General features: G+C 36.3%; 1 protein-coding gene across 22 annotated transcripts in view; it reads right to left on the bottom strand.

Moving 5' to 3' along the window:
* The window catches only part of SIPA1L1 (signal induced proliferation associated 1 like 1), a 501925-nt gene that overhangs the window by 334069 nt on the left and 154259 nt on the right, over window positions 1-13597 (bottom strand). For all 22 annotated transcript variants that reach the window (XM_033435869.2, XM_033435578.2, XM_033435768.2 and 19 more), the window contains one exon: window positions 10052-10147. The gene's annotated coding sequence lies outside the window, so the exon portion shown is untranslated. The remainder of the gene's footprint in view (window positions 1-10051; window positions 10148-13597) is intronic.

The raw sequence follows: 13597 nt of genomic DNA, 5'->3' as shown, positions 1-13597 counted from the left end.
ATCATGAAGACATGGCAATTATGAATGTATATGCACCTCAAAATACATTAAGCAAAAATAGAATTACGGAAAGAAAAGGACAATGCATGATTAGAGGAGAAGATTTTCACATCCCATCTCAGTAACTGACACAATAATTAAACCAAAAAAAAAAAAAATCAGGGAAGAAAAATCAGGAAAGACACAGAAGATCTAAAAAGCACTATCAACTACCTTGACCTAACTGACATTCATAGAAAATCTAACAACTGAAGAATACACATTCCTTTCAAATGCATGTTACATTACCAACATAGGCCACATGGTGTGCTATAAAATAAGTCTCGATAAATTTAAAAGGATTGAAATCACACAGAGTATATTCTCTGATTACAATGGAATTAAATTAGAAATCAACAAGATATCTAGGAAAATTCCAAATATAAGGAAATTGAGCAACACAGCTCTAAAGAGTTCATGGATCAACGATGAAATTAAAAAGCAAACTAGAAAATATTTTGAACTGAATGGCAACAACAATAACAAAAATCAAAATTTGTGGAATGCAGCTAAAACAGTACTTAGAGGAAAACTTAAAACTCTAAGTGCTTAATATAAGAAAATAAGAAAGAGCTACCAAAATGACCTGAGGTTCCACCTTAAGAAACAATAAAAAGAAGAGCAAACTAAACTCAAAACTAAAAAAGAAACTCAAAACTCTTGTTATAATAATAACAAGATAATGAAATAGAAAACATACAGTCAAGAGATAAAATTAATAAAGTCAAAGGCTGGGTTTTAAAATTATCATTAAAACTGACAAACTTCTAGTTACACCAGTCAAGAAAAAAAAGAGACAAAACACAAATCACCAATATCAGAAATGAAAAAAACATATATTACCAGAGATGTTACAGACATTTAAGAGGATAAGATAATATGATATATAACTTTATGCCAACTAATTCAACAACTTACATGAAATGGACACATTTCTTAAAAAAATAAAACCTATCAAAATTGACACAAGAAGAAACAGAAAATCTAACTAGTCCTATCTCTTTTCAAGAAACTGAATCTGTTATCAAAAATATTCCAAAAAAACCCCACTCCAATTCCAGATGATTTCACTGATGAATTCTATCATACATTCAAGAAAGAAATTTAACTTTTTCAGAAAATAGAGATCACTGCCCAACTCACTTTACAAGACTAGCATAACACTAATACTAAAACCTGATAAAGATATAACAAAAAACAAAAATTACAGACTCATGTCCCTTCTGAATATAGACACAAAAATTTTTAACAAAGTTTTAGCAAATTAAATTCAATAATATATTTAAAAGGTACATTATGAGCACATACAGTTTATCCCAAGAATGCAAGACTGTTTTAACATTTGAAAATCAATGTAATAAATAAAGAAGAAAACCTCAGGATCAGTTCAATAGATGCAGAAAAGGAATCTGACAAAATCCAACAACCATCATGACAAAAACTCTCTACAAACTAGGAAGATTAGAGAATCTCCTCAGGGACTTTGCTGGTGGTCCAGTGAGTAAGACTCAACGCTCCCAATTCAGGGGGGCCCAGGTTCAATCCACTGTAGGGGAACTAGATCCCGAATGCATGCCACAACTAAGAGTTTGCATGCCACAACTAAGAAGTCCGCATGCTGCAACTAAAAGAGAATCTCCTCCAACTGATGAAGGACAACTACCCCAAAAACCTAAAACCAATATCACACTCAAAGGTGAAAGACTGCATTGTTTTTCCCTGAGATGAAGAATAAGGCAAGAATGCTCACATTTACCACTTTCTAGTCAACGCTATACTGGAGGTTTCAGCCACTGAAATAAGGCAAGAAAAATAAATAAAAGGCATAAAGATCAAAAAGGAAAAAGTAAAACTTATTTGAAGATCCTATGATCATTCTTGTAGAAAATTCCAAGGAATCCACAAAACAACTACTAGAACTAATATATGAATTTAGCAAGATTGCAGAATACACAGTTGATGTAAAAAAATCAAGTATGTTCTTACTAGCAGCAATTAGAAAACAAACTTTCATTTTTAAATCCTACTCATGGTCCTACAAATAGTGGTATATATTGAGAAACACACACACACATTCACACACACACACACACAAACATATGTATATCTCCCCACAAAGTCAGGGAATAAACAAAGAAAGATGACAACACAGAATCCAGAAAATAAAAGATCCTCAAAGGAGAAAACCCAAGGGAATCCCCAAGATGGCAGTAAATCCAAAATGGCAGCTCTGTGGAGGCTCAACAATAAGCAGTTCAGAACCAGCAGGACACAGAGCTCTCTCTGGGAGAGACAGAGCCAAGAGAAAACTGGAACTGACGGATGCCCTAACAAGTTTTAACATTTAAGTCTTTACAGTTCCATCAGAATGCTTAGAGCAAAATTAAGCACTTAATCGACAGAAAGCTAAGCAAATTAAAAACAAAGTAACCACTATCTCTGAGGGGGAAAAGTTGAAGAATAAGTAATCACTGAATACTCTCTGGCCAAGGTCATCAATATTCAAATGATAATACTGTAAGTACTGAATGATGGCCTAACCAAAAATTAGATAAAACTGTCATTGGGAGAATGGGGAAAGGGTAGCTGGGGAGCTATATCATCACCTTCTGTAGGAAGATGTCAAAACGTAATGTTTAGAATTGAAAACTCAAGCTGAAGGAGTAAAAATAAATTATTTAGATATAGGACAATAAATGTCAAAAGAACTAGCTTAAAAAACAAAAACAAAAAAACCTTGAAAATGATTGCCTCTGAAGAGAGGTAGAAAGGTTGGAGCACAGAATTTTTTCTTTTCAAGGCTGTATTAGTATTAACTATTTTACTTACTATTTAAACCAGGCATATTATGGCTTTGCTAAAAGTTAAAATTAAATTAAAATAAATAAACACTTCAAATAAAAATCTATAGTGTCCAACCTTGGGGCCACTGTCAAGGAAATATTTTTAACTGAATTTGGTTTCTCTAAACAAGTTTACAGACAAAAATCAGTTTGAGTAAAACAGATGAGAAACGTATATAAACAGCTGCAAAAAATTAAAACTATTTGTAAACTGAAGAACAAGTAGTTCAATAAAAACATCTAGTAAAAGTTAAGACTATAGAAACACTGAGTCCATATCAAATATATCCAGTTTCCTAATAAATACTGCAAGTGGTAATTAAGGAAGTAAAAAATTTTTTTTCAAATATACTCATATCAACCTCAAAAAATATATAATATGCCCAAAAGGCCTTGCTACCCACTTTCAGTTCTTCAGCTGCCCACAGTACCTGGAGTATTTTTGAATACTCCTTAAGACCTCCAAACACCAGCGACATTCATAGCAGAGATGCACTGAATGGATACATTACAAATATTTGAGAAGGACCCCTCTCCATCCAGTCTCTAGAGAGTGAATTACTTCTGAGGGTATCTTTTGCAAAACAGCTTTTAAGTCACAAAAATACCAGGAGGGGAAGGAAAAAAGCGGACAGGAGAAAATATGATAAAATTTTGAAAAATACGTACAATATATGTCTAAAACACTCGTAACATTTTAACTCATTCTTTGAGATGTTAAGTGGGAGACTCTCTGGAAACTCTGATAAACTATTCATAGTTCTACTCAATCAGAAGCATTCTAATTAAATACATAATATTAATATAACTGTCTAAGAAAACACTTAAGGGAACTCTACAGATAGTTTCTAAAGTTGACTCCATCCTGTGGGGCAGTTCCTCATTAAAGATATATGCGGCCCATGTGCTCATTCCTATGTTTGTAATCTGTGATTATACAACTTAACATTACAGTCATCCCAGGCCATTCTGCATTTAAAGAGATGTGTTTACGGACATATCCTGCCAAACAACCATAATACACTTAACCTCAGTTCAACCGCTGCCTGAATGAACTTGCTAGGATCACACTGCAATACAGATGCAAAACAAATATTAGGCCAAGGAATGTGATGTTCACATATTGAAAAAAGAGTGAAATCCTTATATAATGCCTCTTAGTCTCTAGGGCAGAATGTACATGAGTATTTAAATTCTGAAAGCTGGAAATCTAAATACAGAACATGGATAGAAATAACAAATTCTTAATTTTGGAAAAAGAAATGAATTCCTCTGAAGGGTGGAGTATGTTATCTCAGAAAGCAGCTCCAACTAGGTGGCAATAAAGGACAATGTTGCCTCTGGATCTATCCAAGCAAATTAGTAAGTCTAGAAACAGAAGGAAAAAATGAATCTGAGAACATTTTTTAAAGGTATTGTTCAGAGTAGATTACATTAGATTATTGCTTTGAATCCACTTGCATTATCAATAGCAACCAAAAGTCACTACCACCCAATCGCTTCCTGTGATCTAAACCCACTTTGGGATGCCAGACTAATTCTTAGTGAATAAGTCCTCGCAGGAAGGTGAGCCAATGCACTCATTCAGTCAATCACCAAATATGTGTTGGCCCAAAATATTTCCTTCAGAAAAAGGCTTATAAATTAAAAACTAGGAATGAGACAGTATGATAATGTCTCAACTGTGATTTATCATGTTTTCTGATTTCCTAATAAAATACAGACTTCAGGCTGTAAGGCCAACACTCACCATCAGTGGGCTCCGACTGTGCACGTAGACCTCAGTTTCATTTTATCATTCAAGCAAGATGTAATACAAGAGTATACAAAGACTATATGTGTAACTGTATCTCTGCTACAAGTCCATTTATAATGATCACTATTGAGAAATGACCACTCCTGGCCCCTTAAATTAATGCTCAATTATGCCTAGAATAAATTTATAAGAACGTGTATTTCAGTGTGTTTAAAAAACCCCAAGGCTGCCTTCTGGTACTTTCATCAATAGAGAGAGATCATTTTAATCTTTCATTTGTCATGAATAAACAAACCCTTCCGGAAATGTTCTCCTTATTACTCAAGGTAAGTGAAGTATTACTAGAATTCCATTTCGCAAGTCATCTAGACCACCACTGCCAAATGTCCTCGCAAGTGTATCTTATTCACACTAATGTTTCTCAGGATTGATGGCTGATTAAGTATAAAGTGAACTATTTTACCAGTGAGGAAAAAGCATTATTTTATCAAGGTCACTGTTGGATAATAAATAGAATTCAAGATCACTTTCCCATTTAGTAGACTTTTTCACTCCAAAACACCATTCTTACTATCAATATCAAATTCAATAAGCAAGCATTTGCCTTTATAATGTTACGTCAATAGACTGCTTTTATTATACTTTCTACAAAATGGATACTCCAGAGCATGAACCATTTCTGTATATGTTAAATTATTACTGGTATTAAACAATAAAATATACAAATATAACTAATTTAGAAAGTAAACTGCGACGTCATAGATACAAAGTACCATCTCTGATTCAGCGAAATCCTGACATCAAAGCTGGAAGCAGGACCTCTGAATCCTATATCCATAAATAACCTTGGACAAGTGAGTTGACCCCTCTGATTCTCCATGTATATATGCTTTACCTGGAGAACACCACCCATTTACTGAGAAAAAGAAGTGAGACCATGGATATAATAAGCTCTCAGGACAGTACCAACATAAGTAAGTACTGGCCATTGTTGTTGCATTGTTTTTACTGGAGGGAAAGTATGTAGTAATCACACCCAAAAGAGTTAAACTTAAGCAATACACACACTAGTCTTTAAAAGTCTATCCAAATAGTGAAATAAGAGTACCACAAAAATAAAACAAAATATACAAGAACATATGAAAAAGTTATCCAAGGTCTAGTGTATTTTACCATGATTTTTTTTTTTTATAAACTCTTAGTTGTATTCTGACTTGAGTAGAGGATGTCTAAGATTTCATACATAAATCATTTACTGCTTCACCTCCTGGTATCTTGAAAACAGAATAAATCTTTTAATAAGAATAAACTAATGTTTTAATAAGAGATCAGAATGTTAATTAGCATTCTTTTTATAAAAGTAAAACTGTGGAAAACAGGCTAAATGTCCATCAACTTGAAAATGTATGAAAAAATATGCAGCTATAAAAAGAATAAGAGGGACTTATATATCCTAATATGGAATGATCTAAGACATGTCAAGTTTTTTTAAAAAAAACATATAAAGACTCTATGTTAAGACAACCGAAAAAATAACTTACGTTACATACATACATATTTATGCACTTAAACGCATACACCAAGGATTCAAAGTATGTGACCAATAGTAACCTCTTGGTTTTACTATGCATAATCCTGTTATTTGACTATTTCAGTGAGACTCTATTTATACATTACTTGTGTAATTTATGAACCCCCAGGAAAGCTAGCCAATAAATACACTAGGCTAAAATCAAGTAAAAATACATTTTAGACAGCACTTCATAGTTTACAAAAGGCTTTTGTAATCCTTTCAATAAATCCTTTAACACATAATCTAATTTGATCCCCACAATAGCTTCTAGAATTTAAGGTAGTATCCTTCCTTTACAAGTAAGAACAGACTCAAGTATTTATTACTCCACAGTTAGTTAATGCAGAGCCAAAACAGAAACATGGTCTCCTGACTCTAAATTCAGTGTTGAGTTTCTTGTGCTACAGTCCCTCCATAAATTGAAATGCTGACATCTATACCGAGGCTCTCTAAACTGCTGTAGTGCTTCCCTTCTCATGAAAATTCAGTGTGGCGGTAAAGGCATTAGCGTGGGGAGTCATCCTGGGTTCCAGTCTTGACTACACCACCACTAAGACTTCACAGTAAGTCAAACCTTCGACCATGATTCTTGTGGCCGCAGGTGAGATTCAACAGTGATACTTTTAAAAAATACTAGTACCCAGGCCTAACCTCCAGAGAGAGGACTTAATTGGTCTAGGGCATTAGTACCTTTATTAAAAGCTCCCCTGGTTATTCTAAGTTGCAGCTTGGTTAAGACCAGAGCTTAAGACTTAAATGTTATTATCTGATAAAAATGAAAGATATTAAAAATCACATGCTATGCGGCTTCCCTGGTGGCGCAGTGGTTGAGAATCTGCCTGCCAATGCAGGGGACACGGGTTCGAGCCCTGGTCTGGGAGGATCCCACATGCCGCGGAGCAACTGGGCCCGAGAGCCACAACTACTGAGCCTGCGCGTCTGGAGCTTGTGCTCCACAAGAGAGGCCGCAACAGTGAGAGGCCCGCGCACCGCGATGAAGAGCGGCCCCCATTCACCGCAACTGGAGAAAGCCCTCGCACAGAAACCAAGACCCAACACAGCCAAAGATAAATAAATAAATAAAATTAAAAAAAAAAAAAGAAGAATCCGCCTGCCAATGCAGAGGACGTGGCTTCGAGCCCTGATCCAGGAGGATCCCACATGCCGTGGAGCATCTAAGTCCATGCGCCACAACTGCTGAGCCTGTGCTCTAGAGCCTGCGAGCCACAACTACTGAACCTGCGCACCTAGAGCCCGTGCTCCGCAACAAGAGAAGCCACTGCAATGAGAAACCCACGCACCACAACGAAGAGTAGCCCCCGCCTGCTGCAACTAGAGAAAGCCCACACGCAGCAACGAAGACACAACATAGCCAAAAATAAATAAATTAAATAAATAAATAATAAAAATAAATAAAATAAAATAAAACTAGTGAATTAAAAATTCACATGCTACGTACTTCCCCAGAGTTGAAATGAGGGATGAAAGTTATCATATATGGGAAAGCCTCGTGTAAACAATAAAACGCCTTAACACATGTAACAGATTGCTATTTATTCCTTCCAACAGGTAGCACATCTTGTGTACCAGGCACGTGCTGGGATGGAGAGGAAAGGCATCATCCTCAAGAAGCTGGGAAGTTGCCATGTCCTCAAATTACAGCCAAGCAGGTGGTGGTGACCAGCCCAGCCTTGGGGTATGAAGGTGTGTAGGAGTAATGGTGGGAAGAGGGCTTAGAAAGGACAGTGCAGAGGAGACCCTTGAACTAGATCTTGACAACATTCTAGACAGGGCGCACATCACACCTAGGCAAGTGATTCAGGATGGCCAGAGGTCCTCGGAGAGAGGTCTCAGGACCCTGGGAATCCTTGAGACCCTTTCAGGGAATCTGTGAGGTTAAAACTATTTTAATAATAATACTGAGACACATCACCACCAAAAAACTAGAAACAAATTCAAATGTCTTCCAACTGTTAAACAGACAAACATATTCATCTGTTTGTCTATGTATGAATATAAATATTCATACATTGGAGTAAGATAGCCATTAAAAGGAACAAATTAGTGATACACACAACAGCATGGATGAATCTCAAATGCACTGTGTTAAATGAAAGAAGCCAGATTCAAAAGGTTACAGACTGTACAATTCCATTTACATGACATCCGAGCAAAAGCAAAACCACAGAGCTAGAAAACAGGTCAGTGGGTGCTGAGGCTAGGGGTAGGGGAACATTTTGGGGTGATGGAAATGTTCTTTATCTTCACTGTGGTTACACAGCCATGCACCTTTGTCAAAACCCAGAGAACTATACGTTAAAAAGGGTGGACTACACTGTATATAAGTTATACCTCAATAAATTGAACTTTTAAGAATAATACCATGCTGCTGTTTGCCTTTTTCACTCTCATTCTCTCATAAGTGTTTTCCAGAAGCTGCATGACTTGATGATGTCATCACTCTGCACGGAGGGAATGTAAGCTTGTATATTCTTGCATTTTAAACTGTTCTCCATTTTAATTTGGAATAAATAGTGATAGATATAATCAACCAAAACAAAAGTTCCCTTGGGGCTTTGATAATGTTTAACAGCATAAAAGGTGTCTGAGACCAAAAGTTTGAGAACCGCTGCCATAGGTAACAGGGAGGCCCTAAAGTGTTCAAGCAGAAAGTAATGGGATCCAACTTTACAAAGAATGGTGCAGGGAAATTAGTTAAGAAGTTACTACAAAGGTCTGCGTAAGGCTGATCCCAGGATGCACTGGAAAGAAATTATGCCCACACATCATCTGTAGCTAGTTATAAATCCCAAGGCAGCTTCTCTCTGTTGAGCTGCCTCTTTGTCGGCGCGTTAATGTTTTGCTAAATAATTCCTTTAACTAGTAATATAGTTAGGAAACTAAATCTGCACCAAGAGCCATCCTACAATGCATTACTAAGTGATTTTTGCATTATTCACTCAATTGCCATTGTCCCTCTTCAAACGATGCCAACAACTTAAAGCTGAGTTTTACATATTTTAAACTTGAGAAGTAACCATCCTAAAGAGGTACAAAAATTAACTTAGAAGTGGTTCAATATCTCAAAATCAATTAGGAAAATTAGGCAACTGATTAAAAAATCCACTTTATTACTTCTCGGAAATGTACTTTCATTTGTAACCAGAAACACTATGGCAATCCTAACTCAGCACAATTTTTCCTATGCCATGTGGTTTCTTCGAATTTGGGTTGGGGCGGCGGGGCGGCGGGGCGGCGGGGGGGGGGGTGTTTGGTTTTGCTTTTGGGTTTGGTTTTGGTCTGCACAGTTCCCTTTCTTCCTAGAGAAAACTCATTTCTAAATACTAGCCCTATCCAAATTATTTTGAGTACAGATCTTTTTGCTATAATCTTCTCAAGCCCAGAACTCTTATAAGTACTTCGGGATGCCACAGAGATAGAAAAATTAATCTTAAAACCATCCATGTCTTTAAGCTTTAAAACAGAAAACAGACAAACAGATGACAGAATGATCAATCCATCATAGGCAGAAGGTAGTAGGTATCAGAAAGATGATTTCCTTCCCCTAAAAAAAACTTACAGTTTTATAAGCCATTTTGAATGAACATGTGCATGTGTTTCAATCATCATCACATATTGCTTCTCTAATTGTTTTAAGTAGCCAGTCCTTTGACACCTCTTAGGTCATCCCGAACAGGTGGAAACTTGTCTGGAGAATTCAATTTGCCATCTTTTAAAAAATTCACCTATACTTCTATTCATGTGAAAGGGGGTAGGGGAACCCCAAACTTGGCCAAGGGAGCTGTGTATTACTAAGAGAAAGTAAAACTCGATCCTTACCTGAAAGTACAGTCCTTTTCATCTATCTCTTATACAAAAATCTTGGGAAATTAGTTTACAGTCAGTCCTACAAGAGATTCAAAGTTGAAACTGAACCTATGGATTGAAAAGGGGAAATAATTAATGTGAACCACATGTATAATGAAGATAAAAACATCAACTTAATCAAAGACGAAATTTCCGTACACTTGTTAAAGCCAAATGGTTTCTGCAGGAAACCTGTTCTCTGTGACTCAAATCCAAAATGGAAAACGTGGGTGGTTCTTCCTGACTTACCATTAAGAGTCAGCCAATTGGCTGCTGAAGTTTTCACACAACTTAAGCTCAAACGCTAGCCTCCCATCTGCTCTAATACTGTCATACCTTAGTGAAATGAAAGAGGCGTAAAGGCTTTCTTCAGCCTCAACTCAGTCTTTAACGGGGTACCTTGGGCTTATTCTGTCTAGACCATATTTGAACACACTGCCAAGTTCTTCAAAACTTCAAATCCAGAAGATGTGAAAAATGAGAGCTAAATCACAAAATAATTCAGGGGCCGTAAAGCTATCTCTCACTTCAGAGCTATGATTTCTGAAAAATGACTCTCTTGGGTACTACGCTATAGTAGCTATTTGAGGAGCTGGGGCTCTGGCCTGGTTACCTTCACCATAACTGCACTTCTTCGCCACTCCCTATCTGTCAAGTCATGCCTGCCAACAGATACCATTCTTGAACTTCTAAACATATAACTCTGCCAGACTGGGATATGAATCCAGTAATTCTGTAGGGTATAGAAATACCCTCTCCACCCAGCACTAGTAAACTAGCTGGTGTGACACAGACACCTGAAACCACACACAACAGCACACCTTCAAGGTGATACTAGCATGGCAAGACAAGCACAAGGGCCTCCCGGCCTTGACACCTGCAATCAAAGGAAAATCTGCAAACACCAGACAATAAAAATTCAGATAGACTCCAAGTTCCAGTTCCTTAAGATTGCAGGCCCAATTTGAAAGTTCCTCGTCTTAGGAGGTGGTCTGAAAATTGCCAAGAGGCTCACAGAATCCACCCTGACTAGCAGAGAAGAGCTTGCTATGAGCCACCAGTGACCATTCAGCAAGTGCTTGCATAATGATGCCTCTGGAGTCACATAGGAAAACCCACTGCCCAGACTAAACCAATGGGCACTGGCTCCCAAAGTATTCATCTTGAGGAAGCTTCTGTGTGGAGACAATGAACAACATGAAATATATACACTCTTTGTACATTTAAATTTTAGAAAATTTGTGTTTGGACGCACTAAGCATATTACGAGCAAATACAGATTCATAAGCTCTTAGAGCTGGAAAAGACCTCAATACTCCATTATCACTGTGAAACTCTCACTTCACCAATAAGATTAAATCACAGTCTCCTGACCACCAGTCTAGTGCTCTTCCTTTTACATCCTACTCTCTAATTAGTTGTGGAAACAATATTTTGGAGCATATTAAAATCAAGTTATGACTCTACCGGACCGCATAATAAGTATCTCATTTAACCATGTGTTACAAAAGAAACAATTAACATGAAAGATCAAGAAGTAAAAACCTTCAGAGTATTCCCTGCTGGGGAAGGATAGGGTGGGGTTGATTGTCTTTCACCATATAAGTATAGTCTAATTTTATGGTCAGGAAAAAATATGGACAAATTATACACACAAACCATCTCTCTCTCTTTTTTAAAACTGATCCCTTCCAAACCAGTATCTTTAGCAAAAAGATACAAATCATATCTTACTTCATTTACACAGAATGTTGAAATGACAAAAATAGCAATGCTATCTTCTCAAGTTGAGGTTTAAAATATTTTCTAAATATTTTCACTGCACTATAATTAGTTTCCCCAATATATTTACCTTCAGAACAGATCAAGTAGAGCTATTTCCCTGTTGTAGTTTTCTTTAAAACTCTGATTTTTTTTAACACTTCTAAGATAATAAGGTGCTCTTTCATTCTGTTCATTTCCTCAAATTCCAAATGACGATTCCTCAAATAAGCACATTTTTTGCAAAAAAAAAAAAAAAAGCCTACACACATAAAAAGAGGACATAAATAATTTGAATAAGATAAAATACCTGCATAAATTTTTAAGATAAAATATAAATCTCTAAACAAATTCATAATTGCTCCCTGGGTTACCTCCAAAGACAGGTTTATACACTCCTCTCCTATTAAGCATACTTCAGTGAAAATTTGTGACAAAAATAGTACCAATTCTGCCATTCATTAGTTGTGTGATATTGGGCAAATCATTTAAGCTTTGGGCTTAAGCTTATATAAAAAGTCAGAATACTTGATTTCTAAGGTATTTTCTAGGTCTCTTAACATCTTCCTAATATATGAAGCATCATCTTTATTTCCCTTGAATTTCTAAAGTCAAATATCTCTTTAAATAATAAAAATGAGCATTTATAAACTACATTATGTCCTAGAACTTCCTAGGAGGCTACCACAGCATAGCGAAGTGAAAATTTCAGAACAGTCTAGACTTTATCTGCACGAAATGTATCTCCTTGTCTCATGTTTTAGCTTTTCCAAAAAGGTTCAGAAATGTACTTTCACATCTGGAAGACTCTACCGAAGCATCTTCCACTCTGCAGAGACTTCTAATTCCCTCCTCTTCCCTCCCCTATTGCCTCAGTACCCCAAGACTCTGAAACCTGCCCTTTTTTTTTTTTTGGCCTCAATGTTGAAAATGAAAACCTTTTAAGTCAATTACATTTAAAACCAGCTACTGTCCAAGTCTATATTTGAGAAGCTCTGTGTGCATTTTTATCATTTAGTTATCTAGATTCTAATATCTAAAGAATTTGTTCCACTGATTCAAGCTGAAAATGTAATGATTTTTTTCATCTGAGTCCAAACTCCTTGTTTATTGCCAGATAAGCAAGGAAGTTCCAGAACACTGTATGTAACACAACTCACACACTTAAAACAATTTATTTTCTTTATATACCAACTGAAGATGTTGCCATCCCCAACGAGTTCACAAATAAAATAATCACTGGGATTGAGAATCTGTCATTTTACTAGTAGGAATCCTACACAATAGCTGCTTTTGCCAACTTCATTCATTCAACATATATATATTGAATACGTACTATGGACCAGGCACTATTTATTCTTCTTGCTGGGAATGTACAAACAAACTGACAAAAGTCTGCTTTTGTGGAGCCTATAGTCTAATGGAGAAGATATATAATAGGCAATAAACATAATATATAGACAAATTATATGGGATATACACATATAATATTAGAGGGGATCTGTGCTGTTAAAAAGAAAAAGGCCAGGATGGAAGAATAAGGGGATTCAGGAATGAATGGAGGGAAGATGGGTTGCACTCTTAAACAGAATGGGTCGGGGTAAGACTCACTACAAAGACAGCTCTGAGCCAAGACTTGAAGGAGGTGAGAAGTGAACCAAATTTAACTTTCCTAGTAATTTTTACCTCGTACTGATTATGCATGTAATAACACATGCCTTAAGAGAAAAAGTTCTGTGTATGAGCAAACAGAAGAGT

Source organism: Orcinus orca, chromosome 2 (assembly GCF_937001465.1).
Source record: "Orcinus orca chromosome 2, mOrcOrc1.1, whole genome shotgun sequence".
Lineage (NCBI taxonomy): Eukaryota > Metazoa > Chordata > Mammalia > Artiodactyla > Delphinidae > Orcinus > Orcinus orca.
Note: the sequence above shows the minus strand (reverse complement) of the source record. Positions and strands in the feature narration are given on the sequence as shown.